The sequence below is a fragment of the Canis lupus genome, chromosome 6, assembly GCF_048164855.1.
Source record: "Canis lupus baileyi chromosome 6, mCanLup2.hap1, whole genome shotgun sequence".
In the NCBI taxonomy this organism is placed as follows: Eukaryota; Metazoa; Chordata; class Mammalia; order Carnivora; family Canidae; genus Canis; species Canis lupus.
In genome coordinates, this window is record NC_132843.1 from 71,476,718 (window position 1) to 71,495,105 (window position 18,388).

Consider the following 18,388-nt stretch of genomic DNA (forward strand, 5'->3'; position numbering starts at 1 on the left):
GGGGCCTTGTGTACAGGTGGGTGAAGAAGGGGCAGCTTCATGTAGCACAGAGCACTGGTTTTTTGTTTTTATTTTATTTCAGTTTTACTGCTTATAAGTTATGTGACCTTGGTCAAGAGATGACCCTCTCTGGGCCTCAGTTTCCTCCACTGCATAAAGGTAGGATTAGGGGCCCCTGGGTGGCTCAGCAGTTGAGCACCTGCCTTCAGTTCAGGTCGTGATCCCGGGGTCCTGGGATCCAGTCCCACATCGGGCTCCTTGCAGGAGCCTGCTTCTCCCTCTGCCTGTGTCTCTGCCTCTCTCTCTGTGTCTCTCATGAATAAATAAACAAAATCTTTAAAAAAAAAAAAAGATAGCATTAGACAAGATGAGTTCGAAGGTCTCTTCCAGTCCTGACCTTCATAGCTAACACCATGTGCCTATTCAGAAGATGTGGCTTGTACGGGACAAAAGAGAAAAACAGCTAAGAGGAAGAAGGGTCGAGAACGACCCCTGGACGGGCCAATGCCCGCGTGCCACTATATGCCCATGTCCAGAGCTTATGTCCCTCTGCCATCGCCACCATGCCCAAGAGAAAGGCTGAAGGGAATGCTAAAGGAGATAAAGCCAAGGTGAAGGATGAGCCACAGAGATCTGCAAGGTTATCTGCTAAACCTGCTCCTCCAAAGCCAGAGCCCAAGCCTAAAAAGGCCCCTGCAAAGAAGGGAGAGAAGGTACCCAAAGGGAAAAAGGGGAAAGCTGATGCTGGCAAGGATGGAAATAACCCTGCAGAAAATGGAGAGGCCCAAACACACCAGGCACAGAAAGCTGAAGGTGCTGAGTGAAGTAAGTCAGTCGGAGAAGGACAAACATTATATGTTCTCATTCATTTGGGGAATATAAATAATAGTGAAAGGGAATATAAGGGAAGGGGGAAGAAATGTGTGGGAAATATCAGAAAGGGAGACAGAACGTAAAGACTGCTAACTCTGGGAAACGAACTAGGGGTGGTAGAGGGGGAGGAGGGCGGGGGGTGGGAGTGATTGGGTGACGGGCACTGGGGGTTATTCTGTATGTTAGTAAATTGAACACCAATAAAAAATTTAAAAAAAAAAAGAAAAAAAAAGGAAAAAAAAAAGAAGTAAATACTGTGTTACCTTCACACATATTAAGAAATAAACTATAATAAGAGCCACAGAAAAAAAAAAAAAGAAAGCTGAAGGTGCTGGAGATGCCAAGTGAAGTGTGTACATTTTTGGTAACTGTGTACTTCTGGTGACTGTACAGTTTGAAATACTATTTTTTATCAAGTTTTATAAAAATGCAGAATTTTGTTTTACTTTCTTTTTTTTAAAGCTATGTTGTTAGCACACGGAACACTTCTTTGTTGTTTTGGGGGAGGGCCATACATCACTAATAGAGTATCTCTGAAGCTAGATTGATAACAAGGGGAAAAAACACCTTTCCCTTCTAGTTTTGAGAAACTTCCTCTTGGGTCCCAGGAGGAGGGATTCCTTGATGTTAACAACACATGAGCCACCTTGGTGGTGTGGAAAAACTAAAATTCATTTTTTTTTAACGTCCTCTTCTCCATCTCTGCCTTCAACATAGACTTGACTCCCTTAAACCCAGAGACCTGTTGGAACCTGACCCCATGAAATGGTTCCCAATATGTCAGGCAACCTGGACTTTACAGTGTCTCCACTGAGATGGCATCCCTCAAAAGAGTTCCTTTTTTTAGCTTGTGGGTCTTCAGATTGATAATATTGCCATTTTCATTTCATTTTATGAAAGTCAGGGTCAGCTTGTGAAAAGTTGTTAAACACCATGCTGAATGTAAACGGTCAGCCCTCACTCTAAACTTCCCTGGTCAGAGCATCGCATGAAGACTTCATTGGGTTTTATAGTGGCTCTCTGATTTTGGTAGTCCATTGAAGAAGGGAGTTTGAAAGCTGTATGCTGTTAATGATCGTCCGCCCATGTCCTGCCTGAAATACCATGATTGCTTATGAAAAGTATCTTTAATAAAGCTGGATACAGTTTGGCTTGGAAAAAAAGAAAGAAAGAAAGAAAGAAAGAAAGAAAGAAAGAAAGAAAGAAAGAAAGAAAGAAAGAAAGAAAGAAAGAAAGAAAGAAAGAAAGAAAGAAAGAAAGAAAGAAAGAAAGAAAGAAAGAAAGAAAGAAAGAAAGAAAGAAAGAAAGAAAGAAAAGAGAAAAACAGCTAAGAGAGTCCACAGGGGACCAAGAAGGGAGCGCGTTGGGGTTCTCTCCCTCTTTCCCTCTCCCGTCCCTTTCATTAGAAAAGCCTCCCCTGGGACCCCTGGGTGGTGCAGCGGCTGAGCGTCTGCCTTCAGCCCAGGGTGTGATCCCGGAGTCTTGGGATCGAATCCCACATCGGACTCCTGCATGGGATCTGCTTCTTCCTCTGCCTATGTCTCTGTCTTTCTCATGAATAAATAAATAAAATCTTTAAAAAATAAAAAGGTTTAAAGAAAAGCCTCCCCATGTCCCCTCCCGCCCCCCACCTCGCTGGGGGTCCCTGCTGCAGGGGGAAGCAGAGTCCAGGGTGAAGCTTTTCTGGGCCTGAGAGGAGCCTCTGCCATCAGGCTCCAGCTGAGGCTGCTCCTCCTCCATCCCTGCTCTAAGCCTCCAGGGCTTCCCTTTTCTTCTTGGGGCTCTACCTCCTGGGGGGGTGCTGGGAGGACCCTGAAGGAAGAGTTTGTGGGGAACGAGCAGGAAACTTGGCCTGCTGGGACAGGGGTGCTGGGAAGAGAGGCAGAGAAGGGGGGAGGCCTTGACAGAGAAAGTAGGTGCTCCCCTCACTTCACCCCCAACACCAGCAAGACCTGCGTGGCCCCAAATGTCTTCTGCCTTCTTCTGTCCATCTTTAAAGTGAGCAAACCTGCCCTTTCTGCTCAGGACGGGGTTGGGGACATTCACACAGCCCTTAGCCTGTTGCTTCACTAGCCCTAGCAACAGGGAGGTGCAGTCACCCTGTTGGGGGAGTGTCACTGGGGACAAAAAATTGACTGTTGGGGGTGCGAAGAGCCCTGACCCAGCTCCAGGATACTTCTACATAATTTTGGGGGGGAATCCGGGTGGGGACAAGCCTCCTCTGCCCCCCTGAGCTCGGCAAGAAGGGAAGATGGAAACAGCTGACATGATTTCCCGGCTGGCGCTCCCGCCCGCACGTCTGTCTAACAGTTGCTCAAGCCCCCAGAAGCCACCTTGCACACGGCCCCTGGATCCAGATTTCCGCAAAGCAGTGCCAGGGAACCATGGGGGAAGGGAGGGGCATCTGGCTAATGAACTCGCTTTGAGCCAAGAGGGAGTTTTGGGTTTGAAAATGGAGTGTCTTTTGCTCTGTGACTATTCCTCTGGCATTCACTTGCCAACTGTGAAAGAGAGGCTTTTGGCCAAAGAGCAGGTCTTCCTGGAACAAATAGACCAGTGAGAACTAACCCAGCACAAAGAAAGAGTATTTTTCCTTTTCGGCAGGGTATCCACAATTACAATAAACATGTAGCGAGCACCAGCTGGAGGGGAGCCATGTGCTAGGAGGACAGATTCTGGAATCAGACTGGCTGGTTCCAATGAGGATCCTCTGACTGCAGGTGTGACGTGGCCTCGACTTCCTCATCTGTAAATGGAGGTAAGAGTGAGGCTTAGACTGAGGGTCTTTTTTTTTTCTAATAAAGCAGTTGGAACTGTACCTGGTACACGGTGAATGCTCAGTGGCTATTTAACTGTTGTTCTCATGTAGCACAGAGCACCGGTTGATACTAATTCTGATAACTGGATCGGCAGTTACTAGATATAACTGATATATTGATAACTATTGTCATTTTATTATAGACATTTAGGACCTTCACTTCTACTGTTAAAGACATTTATAATCTAGTTAAATGGATAAGCAACAAGCACATGCAAATTTAGGTGATAAATAACACTTTATATAATCTAGTACAGCGGCACACAAATGGGGTATAGGATTGATGGCCAAATGGGTGGTACTGCTTCCTGAAAGGCCAGACCGGTCCTGCCGGGCCCACAGTCCATTTCTAGATGGCCAAGACTTCCTTCCCTCCATCCTGTGGAAGGGACAGACTGATGGAGACTACACAAGCCACCACCAGACCACAGGTGCTTGGATGGGGGATGAAGACTTGGCCTAGTGACAGGCCCTACCATTGGACAACCAGGGATTGGGCCCATGGAGAAAACGAGACACAGGCTGAGGGAGAAAAAGCTGAAAAGGACATCCTGAGGCAGAAGTGAGGACATGGGGGCACGTGTACCCCGACATTACAAGAACACAACAGTGATTGAGAGGCTGCCATTCACAGAGACGGGACCCAAGGAGACACAGATCAGAAAACAGCACGCAGAGGCAACCAGGAGGCTCCTGAGGAGAGATGAGAAGGAGCAAGCCTGGGAGCTGCCTCAGGAACTCCTGAACGACCTTCTAAAGGAACTTAAGTCAGTCTGACTCTTGGGACCGAGAAAGTGGGGCTGTAGTTCGGAGAAGGAAGGGACCACGGGGCTGTATCAGCCCGAGGAGAGGACACAGGTTCTTGTCTGGGAGGCCAGGAGGACGTTAAAGGGGCAGAGGGGCTGGAGGAAGGAGCACCCAGAGGACAGTCATGGTGCTGGAAAGGCATGAGGAGTATCTGAGGAGATGCGAGTAGACTGGTTGGTTGGAGCCAATGATTGGGTCAGAATTTGGAAATATGCAGAAAGATAACTCGTTGTATCAGGATGATATCAATGGCCACTATCAATGGAAATCCAACCAAACTCAATTTAAATTCTAATGGGAACAGACTGGTTCGAGTTTGGGAAAAGTCAGCAGGTGCAGCAGAGTTCAGTAGAAGCCCAATCCAGAGTTCAAAGGCCACACAGCAAGGACCTTGCATTTATGCCTTTTTTGAAGGAAGCATCATCCTAGACCCACTGGCCTGGCTTTAGGTCAATCTGCCAAATGACCAGTGTGCCAAAAACATCATTTAAGAAATATTCTTTTTTAAAACAGTCAATGAAAATGCATATATTTTTAATTTGATTCAGAAACTGGCTTTTAGCTAATTGACTTTCTGAAAATTGTTTTTAGGCAAATTGCCCTGTTTTCAGCTATTCTTGGAAATGCAGATGGCTGGTAGCAGCCCCTAGGCTATTCGCTTCTCTATTCAGGTTCCAGAGGAGAAAGAGCCTCTGTGCCCCGGTCTGACCAGCACAAGTCCTGCGGTCCACTTTGGTGGGTCAGCTGGGCTCACATGCCATCCCTTGAGCCAATGACACTGGCCTGGAGAATGTGCTGGCTGGTGCGGACCTAGTTCAGAGGCTTTTAATGAAGCAGTCACTAGGGCCAGGGTGATGGCTTATGCCAGTTGAGCCCTGCTCTTGAGGCTAGGGGTAGATAAAATCATACTAGGGTGCATGACTGGGAGACTTACTTGATGGAAAGACCTTGGAGGTCACAGGTGTTGAGAAGGCAATAAGCAACACTGCTTACAGCTGGGGACAGTCTTGAGCAGCCAGCCAAAGGGATCCGACTTCATTCTCTCGACAGCAAAGTGAAATGGGAGACTCTCAGATCTGTGATATAACCTCATGAGGTGGTATTTTAGGAAGATAAGTGTGACTTTAGAATGGATTGGAGGAGCGGCCGGTCGGGCAAGCCGGGGGGGTTATTATAGAATGTGAGAGGCTGGCCAGTAAGGACTGAACTATGAGCCAGGGAACCAGAGTGAAAAGGGAAAGGGGGGGGGGGCACTAGAAAGAATCCCAAAAGAGGAAGTAATAGGAATTTATGTCATATTAGACACTAAGGAAGTGGGTGGATGGTGGCCAAGGGAGGAGTAAAAAATGACCCCAAGGCCTCTGACCCGGGTGAAAATTCAGAATATCTACCCCACTCTTTAACTGCCTTCTCTGAAAGCCATCCCTTCACTCATAGGAAAGGGTCCCTGTCCTGGCACCCCATGGTGTGGGCAGCCTGGCACTCTTCTCACTTCTGGGAATGGACCCCTCCCTCCTTCTGGGCACCCCCACTCCCCACCCCTCCATGGTTATCGTGAAGCCACCGTGCCAATGCACAACCCTGTCTAGGGGCACCTGACCCAAGATGGGCCAATGAGAACTCTTCCTCAACTTGGCAGTAGAACTGAAAATTAGATGTCTGTCTCTCTCTGGGAGGTTAAAGATGGGATTGGCACAGCTGGTGACGTGCTACTGGCCTCATTCTTCCACATGGGCCAAGGAGCAGAGGAAGCCAGTGTGCACGATACGGAGAATGTAACAGATGGCAGGTATGGGGTCCGAGGGTGAGCCCCAGAGCAGCTGCCAGGAGCCCTGAAGGCTGTCAGCTCTCTGCATGTACTTCCTGTTTGTGGGTCTTGCCAGACACCCTCTGGCTTCTCCATATACAATTTAAGCAACTATTTCTGAAGTGAGGAAGTCGGGAATAGTTGCTGATTCTAAAGAGAAATTTTATCATGTTGGAATGTATTTGTATTGCCAGTGAATTCATTGTAGGTATTCAAGCTGGACCATCACTTAGAGATGTCATAAGGGAATGCCAACACTTGGTGAGCAGACTCTTAAGAAGGAGGCCATGGGACAGGGTGAGAGCTCCCAGAGAGAAAGAGCAGAGAGAAGTTCAGAGGAAACTTGCAGAGATTTATAGATTAGAAGGTGTAAGGGGACCCGGCAGAGAGAGAGAGTGGTTTACCAGAGAGCTAGGAGAGCGGAGATGGAACGTCCAAAGAATCCAAGGGAGGGGCCAATTCAAGGATCTTAACCAACAAGGAAATATGGGGGACTTCGGGCAGGCTGTGGAGTTGACTGATTCAGCAGCTCGGTGATGTTACTGGGAACCACGTTCTGTCCACTTCTCTGCTCTGCCGCACTGGGCACCCACTGGGCACCGGCTCCAACCAAGAGTTGACTCCTCCCTTGGCTGAGTAACCAGAATGGTGGAAGAGAGTGACCTGCTCTTTAGCTGAGGACACTAAGCTTCTCTCTGCAATCCGACTGGGCCACTTTAGATCATGTGCACACCCCCAGCCCAGTAAGACTCACCAGATAAAATGCCTGATTGGCTTAGACCAACGGGGAGTGGCTTCTTAAAACAGGGGGTGGGGGTGGGAAGGGGTGGGATCAGCATCCCCTGAAGCCTCTGACACTGCAGTGTCTGGCTGCTGGACCTGAGGCTCCAGGGAACTTACTGGGGGTGCTGTTGGGGAGGACGAAGGGGGATCAGAAGCATTGGAGGCAGTGAAGAGCCACAAGATCCACAAGGCCTGTTTGCACTGGCCCTGCCTCACTGCTTTTTCTCTGTGTGCTTTGTAAAGTTCCCCGAATGTACTAGGTTCCTTTCTCCCTCATGTTCTTCTCATACGCTGATCCCTCTGTGGGGAATAGTCTCCATATTTGTGGCCTAATTCCTATTCCTGTAGCAAGTCTCACTTAACTGACATTCCTAAAGAGAACTGTCCAATCCTCCTAAACTAAATGAACCCCCCTCCCACTTGTGTCCCTATTGGAATCTAATTTCAAGTTGTAATTATGTTTATATTGTGTTCATTTGTCGCTCTGTGGGGGCGGAGGCCATGTTTGTTCCGCTCACCAATGAGTCCTGAGAGGTTGGCACACAGCAGATGCTCAAGAAATATTTAATGAATGGATGAATTAGATAGTTTACCCACTTCTTTTTCTCACACCTGAGACATCTTTGGAGTTTACTTGAGTGCAAATATTTCTACAAAACAATATCTCTTCTAAAAGAATGATGACTTTAAATGATTATAAATAACTAGGGATGCTTTGAAAGCTTATGGAGTCCAAGCAATGGAACCTTTTATTTTTATTTATTTTTATTATTTTTTGGACTATTTTTTTTAAAATCATATACTTTTGTCATGTTCTAGTAATTATGCTTCATGTCAGTTATATAAATAAAGAAAAGGCAAGAAAAATATTGAACAAGTCCAATGCTGTTTTTTTCCACTCCCTACTTCATTAGTTAATTGCATTATCAAACATTTATTGAAAGCCTCCTCTGCTCCTGCCATTGGGCTGGGCTCTAAGACTTGGTCCTGTGTCATGAAAGTTTACATCAGGATCATTGTATCTGCTAAGGCAGGAACTGAATGAATACATCTTAAGAACCTTTTTTTTTTTTTACTACAAATTTGAAACAATACATTTTTCTGGTTAACCTTTAGATAATCCAATTAACTTTTATTACCAGGACATTCTAGCCTGCTTTGCTAGTCAGAGTTTCTACACAAGAGGAGTTTAAGGGCCAGCGGTCTGTTAGGAAGGGATGCTGGAAGCTTGTCTTGCAATCATGTTTACACAGCAAGTACGCTGTTTCTGCTCAGATTGTATGGCTATTTGGCATGGCTAGAGGCAGCATTGGAAATTATAGGATAATTAAATCATTGCCTCCTCCCAACCACCCCATGGAGCTGCCATTGATCCCAGTTAACTGAAGCATAATTGTATTTTGTTTATTAGACTTTCAGATATCTCGGGCTTCAAAATGCACTGAGATCTCGAAAAGAAACGTTCTTTTTTTTTTTTTAAGATCTTATTTATTTATTAATGAGAGACACAGAGAGAGAGAGAGGCAGAGACACAGGCAGAGGGAGGAGCAGGCTCCATGCAGGGAGCCTAACGTGGGACTCGATTCCGGGTCTCCAGGATCACACCCTGAGCCAAAGGCAGGCGCCAAACCACTGAGCCACCAGGGCTGCCCGAAAAGAAACTTTCAAAGGGAGAAAGTAACAGTGGTCTTCTCTGATAAGTTGTTTATCAATTAATTTTCCTTTTGCCCTATCCTTGTCTCCCAGAGGGAGAAATGGGTGAGAAATTGACTCTCAGGGTTGATGTCCATAACGGGCTTTCAGATAGAGAATATTTAGGAGGTGGGGGAGTTTTTGACCTTTAAAAGAAGAAGAAGAAGAAGAAGAAGAAGGAGGAGGAGGAGGAGGAGGAGGAGGAGGAGGAGGAGGAGGAGGAGGAGAGAAGAAGAAGAAGAAGAAGAAGAAGAAGAAGAAGAAGAAGAAGAAGAAGAAGAAGAAGAAGAAAGAGGAGGAGGAGGAGGGAGAAGAGAAGAGGAGGAGAAGAAGAAGGAAAATATGGTTAGAATGCCAAGTTAAAAATCTGTAAGTTGGTAATACGGAAGTACATATTTACCTACTTTATAGGGACATCACGGCATCAAAATCGAGGAATGTGCTATGAAAATACAAAGGATGTAACTTAATAGCTTCCAAATGGCCTTTCTTGTTTTATTATCACCCATCTACTCCTCATGCATTGAAAAAAAAAACTTGTTCATATTTATCCTTCTCACTTATGCTGAACGAACATATTTCAGTCAAGGAAAGCAAAACTAGACAGGTCTGGTTTAATTGCACAATCGGATATTAATATACTGTTTTTGAAGATAAATGCTTTATGACCTCAGAATGAATCAGCTCTTGGGGCAAGAAGACATTCAGTGCAGTAGGCGGGACGCCTGCCGGTTGCTGTACATGGTGTGCTTGCAACACCGTGGGGCTGGGCTTCACGGTCGCACATGTATGTGCCATAGACAAGCGAGGTTAGCACAGATGTGCAAACTTGGACTTCATTCCCTTTCTCCTTCCTAAATTCTGCTCAGGAAGCTCAGTTTTGTGGTGATGCAATCCTACTGGGTGAAAACTCATAATGATAATGACACTCCTAATAATAGCTAACATTTATTGTGCACTTATCACGGGACCAGACGCAGGGCTAAATGTTTCCGTCCTCATCTTTGGAGCTGGCCCAATATCATTAGGAGGTATATTTTATCATCTTGCCATTTTCCAAAATTGTTTGCAGATGAGGACAAGAGCAGAGAGCCATTCAGTCATTTGCCCAAGATCACGCAACTGGATTTTATTTTATTTTATTAAAATATTTTATTTTTATTCATGAGACAGAGAGAGAGAGGCAGAGACACAGGCAGAGGGAGAAACAAGCTCCATGCAGGTCTCCAGGATCACACCCTGAGCCAAAGGCAGGTGCTAAACCACTGAGCCACCCAGGGATCCCACAACTGGATTTTAAATCTAAGTGTACCTGGCTCGGAAGAGGAGCCTCTGAGAAACCAGAGAGCTGAGCTTTCAGAGTCTTGCCCTTGAGGCCCTGTGCCTAGTTCTGTGTCATAATTTTATGTTCTTTTTCTTTTCTTTTCTTTTCTTTTTTTTCGATTCATTTATTCATTTGAGAGAGAGAGAGAGAGAGAGCATGAGTGGAAAGGAAAGGCAGAAGGAAAGGGATTAAAATCGGTAAAATTATCGAAACATTCCATACTCCCCACTGAGCAAGAAAACTGGTATGGGACTCGATCCCAAGACCCTGAGATCATGACCTGAGCTCAAGGCAGGCATCATTTAACCACTGAGCCACACAGGCACCCTCTCTTAAAGAGGCCCCCAAACTGTGTTAGCTGTAGTCTCCATAAAATCTGGATTCCTCCTGGCTTGACAGCAGAGCCTTCATCCTTAATCTCCAAAGCATGGTTCCTGATCTACCATAAATGATGACCTGAATGACAGGAACTGTCTTATTTCCAGTGCAAAGTAGGTGCTCAATTCAACTTAGCTAGAAATGGAAGATGACTGAAGAAATGTCCTACTTGGAAGTCATGCTGTAGATGGATCACCATTGTATGGCGTAGGTCAAAAAGCTGGGAAGCCAGAGCACCTCGTGAGCCCTTAAAAGGAACAGGTTCTTCCCTGACATAGGGCACAGAGTAGGGGCTGAACTTTGCCCCGTGTGAAAGAGTGACGGCATCCTTCTGCATACCATTTTACTCTTGGCAAACCAGGGAGGATGCCATGTGGGTGAATTTGCAGGGACTTCCTCTTTGCAGGCACTTCCATGAGAGACACCTCATTTCACTGGGCTTATCCAATTAACAAAGGGAGACAAACAAATTAAAAGGAAGTCCCCGAGGTGGCTGAGACGCACTGTGCCTAAGTGGATAAACAACGTAATTGGAATCGCCTACCCTGATGAAAGCCCTGCCCAGGGCTGGCTGTGAACGAGTAGTTCTGGTTTTGCAAGAGTGTGCTAGCGTCGTTTCAAGGAAAGGCTAAGAGGAAATGTGTTTAAAATGTGTTTAAAACAAGTTTTTGGTTAGACATGCAGATGGTGAGGATTGATACATATTGGAAGTAACTATTGAAGGAAGTTGGAGAGCCGTATGTCTTCATGCCTGTATGTAAGCTTGTCTCCAAGACAAGACTGGAAATTCCAGCATCCTAATGGGATCCATTTACCCCAAAATCACCCTGAACTATGTGCCAGAATGAGAAGATTCTAGAGGGTGGACTGCTCTTGAGAACAACAGTAGTGTTTCCCAGGATCACCTGTGATTTTCTGGTGACCTGAGGCCACGGACCTCTGCCCACTGGTTTCATGTGAGAGTGCTCGCCTGACTCAGAGGAATTTGGCCCCCCTGGGTCTTGATGCCTTGTGTACTAAAGAAACAGGGGTCCCTGGGTGGCTCAGTGGTTTGGCGACTGCCTTCAGCCCAGGGCATGATCCTGGAGTCTTGGGATTGAGTCCCACGTCGGGCTCCCTGCATGGAGCCTGCTTCTACCTCTGCCTGTGTCTCTGCCTCTCTTTCTTTCTCTCTCTCTGTGTCTTTCGTGAATAAATAAATAGAAACTTTAAAAAATAAACAAACAAGCAAACAAACCACTTGGTCCTAAATCAATTGAAGCTACAAACTACTTGCCCTTGCCTGTAAAGGAAGGATTAGCAAAATCACAAAATATCAGATACTTGAGCTGCTCACAATTCAGTTTTAGGAACTTCTTGTCTTGTTAAAAAGTATCATGACTTAAAAATAGGCGACTTTCTACACAGATTAATCAACAAATTTCATGCAACTCCACTTAAATATTCTAAAGAGAAGATGATGAAGGGTGATAACGTCATGAGACAGCCGCTTTCCTTTCCCTATTCATACACATTATGAACGTTCAGATATATCTGTGGTCGTTAAAAGTATGCACCAGATGGGATGCCTGGGTGGCTCAGTGGTTGGGCATCCGCCTTTGGCTCAGGCCATGATCCCAGTGTCCTGGGGTCGAGTCCCATTGGGTTTCCTGCGAGGAGCCTGCTTCTCCCTCTGCCTATTTCTCTACCTCTCTCTGTGTCTCTCATGAATAAATAAATAAAATTTTTTTTAAAAAGTATGCACCAGAAATTCCACCTCTAGGTAATCATCTAAGTGAAATGAAGACCTAGGTTCACTCAAACACCGAATATTTACAGCACTTTGAGTCATCATCACCAGAAGCTGGAAGCCACTCAAATGTCCCACAGCCCGGAAATGAATAAAGAAACCGTGGCACATTCATGCAGTGGAATGCTGGTCAGCAGTAAAAGGGAAGGAACCGTTGGCCCAGGCGACAACACGGATGGATCTTAAGGACGTTACGCTGAGTGAAAGAAGCCAGACTCCAAAGGCTGCATACTCTATGATTCCATTTGTATAATATCTAGGAAAGGTGAAATAATAATTGGTGCCAGGGGTTAGAAGACAGAGGAGATCTGACTGCACAGAGGCAGCATTTGGGAAAAATTAGTCTATGAACTAAAAAATGAAATAAAGTAAGCAAGTGTTACACGAGCACAAGTATAGACAGATCGAAGGGACATCAGAGAAAGCTAGAATGAAGTATGTATTGTTCATTAGTTTTGCTAAAGCTGGCATTTTCAAATCCTTGGGGGGGAAGATGCATTATGTAATAAATGGTGTCGGGAAAACTGGTCTTTATCATTCTAAAAGATACCTGCTTAAATCAAAACAAATTCTAAAAGGATTAAAGACTTAAGTGGGAACAACAACAAAAAAGGAGACTGGCAGAGGAAAATACAGATGTTTAAAATTAATCTTAGAGTGAGGAAGGACTTTTTAAGGATGATTCAAAAGATAGAAACCAGAAAGGGAAAAAAAAAATTGCTTTGACTGGATAGAACATCTTAAAAACTCAGTACAACAAAGAATAATTATAAACAAGTCAATAGGCAAATGACAAAGTGGGAAAAACATCTGCAACATGGATAATGGGTGAAGATATGTGTAGTGGCTGCTGGGATGTGCCAATCAGGTCCTACCTTCAGTGTTGAGGTCAACCCCCCAGTTGTCAGGTCAGGTGTGTGGGTGTCTTCGGAGCTCACAGCTGGGCTCCTCTTCTCCTCAACTATTCATACCCAAGAAGAGTCACTCTACCTGGTCATCCCCAATCCCTGGGGATAACCCTCATCCAGTGACCTGTCACTAAAGGGTTATAAAAGGCCCCCCTCTTGCCTCAATGCAGATCTATGAAGGGTCTGCTCCATTAGCTCCACGGCTCCCCATGGAATCAGCTGACTGAGGTCTTTAGCCCAATCCTGCTTTTTTTCACTCCTTCTTAGGTATTGATCCCAAGACCACTCCCCATGATAATTTGTCTGAGTCTATTTCTGGAGAACTCAACCTAAGATAATATCCTTAATATGTAAAGAATGTTAATGAATCAACAATAAAATTTAAAAATTAGCAAAAGACAAAAACAGCCCATTTCGGTATGCATCATAATTAAAATTACCTGTACCTTTTGTCACAGAAAGTGCACTTCTGGAATTTGTCATAGAGAAATACTCTCACAAGTATTTAAGCTGTATGGTCAAGGATGCCCATGGGAGCATTGTTTATAATAGGAAAAGACTCAAAACAATCTTAATATCCGTCAATTTGTTAATAAGTGTCATACTATGTAGTTATTAAAAATGATGATTTAGATATTTATAAACATGAAACAATATTTAACATTCAAACATATTCCTTAAAATACACTCTATAAAATAGCTTGCACAATGTATAGCATATATATAAAATAGAAAAACAGCTTGATAGGGTATGAAAAAACTTTAGTAGTGAATATATTAAGGATTATAGGGAATGTTTATTTTCTTCCTCATAGTTTGCTATATTTTCTTTAAAAAAATATAATGAGCATTGCTTACATAACCAGAAGAAAAGTAAAAAGATACAATTGGGTAAGCCTTTTTCTTTTAAAGATTTTATTTATTTATTCATGAGAGACACACAGAGAGAGAGGCAGACACAGAAGCAGGCTCCCCGCAAGGAGTATGATGTGAGCCCTACGACCCAGCAATTGCACTGTTGGGGATTTACCCCAAAGATCCAGATGCAATGAAACGCTGAGACACCTGCACCCCGATGTTTCTAGCAGCAATGTCCACAATAGCCAAACTGTGGAAGGAGCCTTGGTGTCCATCAAAAGATGAATGGATAAAGAAGATGTGGTCTATGTATACAATGGAATATTACTCAGGCATTAGAAACGACAAATACCCACCATTTGCTTCAACGTGGATGGAACTGGAGGGTGTTATGCTGAGTGAAGTAAGTCAGTCGGAGAAGGACAAACATTATATGTTCTCATTCATTTGAGGAATATAAATAATAGTGAAAGGGAATATAAGGGAAGGGAGAAGAAATGTGTGGGAAATATCAGAAAGGGAGACAGAACGTAAAGACTGCTAACTCTGGGAAACAAACTAGGGGTGGTGGAAGGGGAGGAGGGCAGGGGGTGGGGGTGAATGGGTGATGGGCACTGAGGGGGGCACTTGATGGGATGAGCACTGGGTGTTATTCTGTATGTTGGTAAGTTGAACACCAATAAAAAATAAATTTATTATAAAAATAAATAAATAAATAAATAAATAAATAAATAAATAATAATTTAAAAAAAAAAAAAAAGGAGCATGATGTGCGACTTAATCCCAGGACCTTGGAATCACAACCTGAGAGCTGAAGGCAGACGCTCAACCACTGAGCCACCCAGGTGTCCCTAGATAAGTCTTTAGAATGAAATTCAGCATCCTGATTAAATCTCAAGCATATTTTCATTTTATTTCTAATTGTTTCAATTAAAGCAAAATAATTAACTTCAAAATTAACCTTAATAGCCATCTACAAACAAAATCTTAATTTACAGTTTCGCTGTTCCTATTAATCCATGAGAGTCACATACTGCCTGTGTTGGACACCTACTGTTTCTATATGTGCTTTGCCTGAGCATTTCCTAGTCCCCTTGTTCAGGTAAGGGGGCCTGGTTTGCCCTTAGGGAGCCCTCCTTCCCTCTCCTGAGGCCATGAGGGTCTGTGAGGCTGGCCCCACAACCCCTGTGGAGGAGCACATAATCTGTCGACACTTCCCTTCTCTCTGGCCATGAGGCATTCAGGAGACACATATGTCCCAAGTGTATTCATGAGATTCAACCGCAGAACTTCTGTTGCCAAGTTCTTGGAAATTGGAAAAGCAATGTTCTCTCTTTTCTTGAAAGATTTTATTTATTTATTTAAGAGAGAGAACATGAGCAGAGTGAGGGGCAGAGGGAGAAACAGACTCCCTGCTGAGCCTGGAGTCCCAACAGACTTCAAGATCATGACCTGAGCCAAAGGCAGATGCTTAACCGACGGAGCCACCCAGGCACCCCAAGCAACGCTATGCTTTAACTGGGGTTGCTAAGTTGATCAAAAATAAGCTTGGAGAAATGCTGCTGAGTATGAGTATGAAACCAACACAACAAAGCAGAGCAGAGAGATGGAGAAAGACACATTTCTGAGGACAGTGTTGGTGCCTTTCAATCCAGGTGTGCCCAAAGATTCATCTCTGGACTTTTCAGTTACTCAAACCAATACATCCTCCATTTTTGCCTAAGACTGTTTGAGTTGGACATCCTTTGTATCTCTATGATGTGGATGTATAGCATACATCCTGCTATAGCTCCATGGAAAGCAAAATTGTCCTCATTTGGCCAACCTTTCAATCATTCCATTACAATATATTGAGCACTGTCAGCTCGGGCTGCCATAACCAAATTCCACAGACTGGGTGGCTTAAACAACAAAAATGTATCTCATAGCTCTAGAGGCTGGAAGTCCAAGATCAAGTTGCCAGCAAGATAGGCTTCATTCTCAGGTCTCCTGGCTTGCGGGTGCCGCCATCTTGTGCTCACCTGTCTTCTGTGTGCATGAGACAGAAAGCAAGCTCTCTGGTGTCTCTTCTCATAAGGGCACCAATCCCATCATAAAAGCCCCACGCTTGTGACCTCATCTAACCCTAATGATCTCTCAAAGGCCCTATCTCCAAATACTATCATATTGGGGGTTAGGGCTCCAACATATGAACTTTGAGGGGAACAAGACATGCAGTCCATAACAAACACCTAGGACTCACAATATGCCAGCCACTCTGCTAATTCTAGGAACACAGGGGAGAATGGCACAATCTCTGCCCTAACCAGGAGGGCTACACTCAGTGGGAACTCAACCCCGGAGAGAGATCCTTAGGAGTGCCTGAGTTTCTTCCTGAGAACTTGCCAGCTGCCTCTAAGAAGAATGTGGGCCAGCATTTTTATCTCTCTTTGGACACTCCTTCCTGCTGGAGAAGTAACATCTGCCTTCTCTTTGACTCTCTGGTATTCTTCTTTAGACTCTTCCACTTGTCTCTCAAGTCAAAAAGGCCACAGCTGCCCCCACCTGGGAGGCCTGGGGTGGGCAGGCGGGTAGTGCTTTTGGTGGTGACACAAATGCTCTTTTGCCCTGGTGTCCATCATGCTGCTTGTGCTCTCTTCTTGTTGCTTGGACATGCCTCTCCGCTGGACACAGTGAAATCCGGACTCGGGGGTGACTTATGGGAAAAGGATAAAGAGAAAAAAAGCTGCCTCATGCCTAAGTCAAAGGGGTTCTGCATGAGCTCCGTCCAGCCTGGACCATGGATTCCACACTGGGGCTCAGGGCATGTGTCTCAGAGTCAGTCTTTGCTATCAGCTATTGTCCTCTGAGAGTGGATTTCCTTTGAGGACCTCATGGTGAGGAGTTGCTGGCCAGAGCCCAGGATCTGGGCCTTCCTGGGTTCTCTGGCCAAATGCTACCTTTATTTCATTACCATTCTCAACCCACAGATGTGTACAAGACCTTCTAAGGAAAGTACTCAGAATAAGAAGAGCTGAGTGTAGCTCAACTGGACAGTTCTCATGAGTCCTTTTTAGAGAATTTTTGAGGTTGTAGATCACATCTCCAGAAGGGGAAAATAAGCATCCTCAGCAGATTCCATTAGAATAAGGGTAACTCAGTGAAGTCATGTCTGGTAATTATAGAATTATCCTAATTATTTTTTAACGTATTCAAGGCTTGAGAACACTGGCATTCTCATTACACAGTATAAACTTTCCGAACCAAACCCAAGCACTACCTGAAAAAACTGCACACATGAGCAGTGAGCCCCCCGGCACACCTGGAGATTGAGTGCCCTAAATGCAGCTAAATGATAGACTGTCAACTTTATAGGGCTACCTACCAAATTTTTTTCTTTCTTCTCAATCTTGGAAAATCATGGAATTCACCAACCTCTTAATCCAGTAGTTCTTCTGGTGTGAACATCAGATCTTGTGGGCAGCTCTTGCAAACATCACTCGTCCAGCCTCCACTTCTAGAGGCTGCTTTGGGAGGTCGAGGGTGGGGCCCCACTCTCTGAATAATCACGGTTTAGTCCTTCAATTAGCAGATGGGGAACTAAGACTAAGACTTTGAGAGATAAAGCAATTTGTCTAAGGTGACAATAACCATCTGCCAAAGAGCCAGGCCTAGCACTCGAGTTTCCTGACTCTGACCCAGTGTTCTTTTTACTATACAAGTCAAAGTACAAAGAAATAGGTATTCTTACTCAAACTGCTGGTTATCCTCAATTACCCATGTGCCTACCTTGAAGAATGGAGTGTGGCTCCAGTCTGTGCTGGGGAACACTGCTCAGTGATTTATTCCACTGCCAAACAGACAAACCTGCCATTTGGGTAACAGCTGCCAGACATATCTGTCCTTCATTTTCAAAAACAAGGCCACTTGCCCTTTGTATTCCACTGTAGTAGACAAGATAGGGAAATGTGTGACACATGTCTCCCTCTGTTTGCTGCACATTGACTCTTAATGCCCTGTGGTTTGTGGTTGTGGTTGCTTGTTTACAAACCCTGGGGCTTGAAGTCATGGTCAGCCCAAAGCCTCTGCTATAGCTTCCCAGAGGGGCTTCTCTGCCGCTGTCCTTTGTCATCTTTTCTCCCAAAGCCACTGAATTTGAATGTGAGCATTTTCAATGAAGGCAGTAGATGGACCCTACAATGTCAATCAAGAACTAAGTATCTGTTGAGAAATAGTGCCTACCCAGCATCACATTTATGTTTAACTCATCCTGTAGTTAGAAGGCATTTCAGGATGTTGGGGAAAGGGAAATACAAGCTGCTTCAGAGCTCCCTTTTGGAAAAAGAAGTCCCTCTTACTCATAGCACACCTG

The 18,388-nt window shown here is 44.8% G+C and overlaps 1 long non-coding RNA gene across 1 annotated transcript; it reads right to left on the bottom strand.

The window, feature by feature from the left end:
* Positions 1-3,447: 3,447 nt before the first annotated feature.
* On the bottom strand, positions 3,448-18,342 carry LOC140635881 (uncharacterized). The gene is made up of 3 exons (XR_012033217.1): positions 17,806-18,342; positions 5,433-5,540; positions 3,448-3,619 (listed from the first exon to the last, which is right to left on the bottom strand). It is a non-coding gene; the product is annotated as an uncharacterized lncRNA (long non-coding RNA).
* Positions 18,343-18,388: the final 46 nt, after the last annotated feature.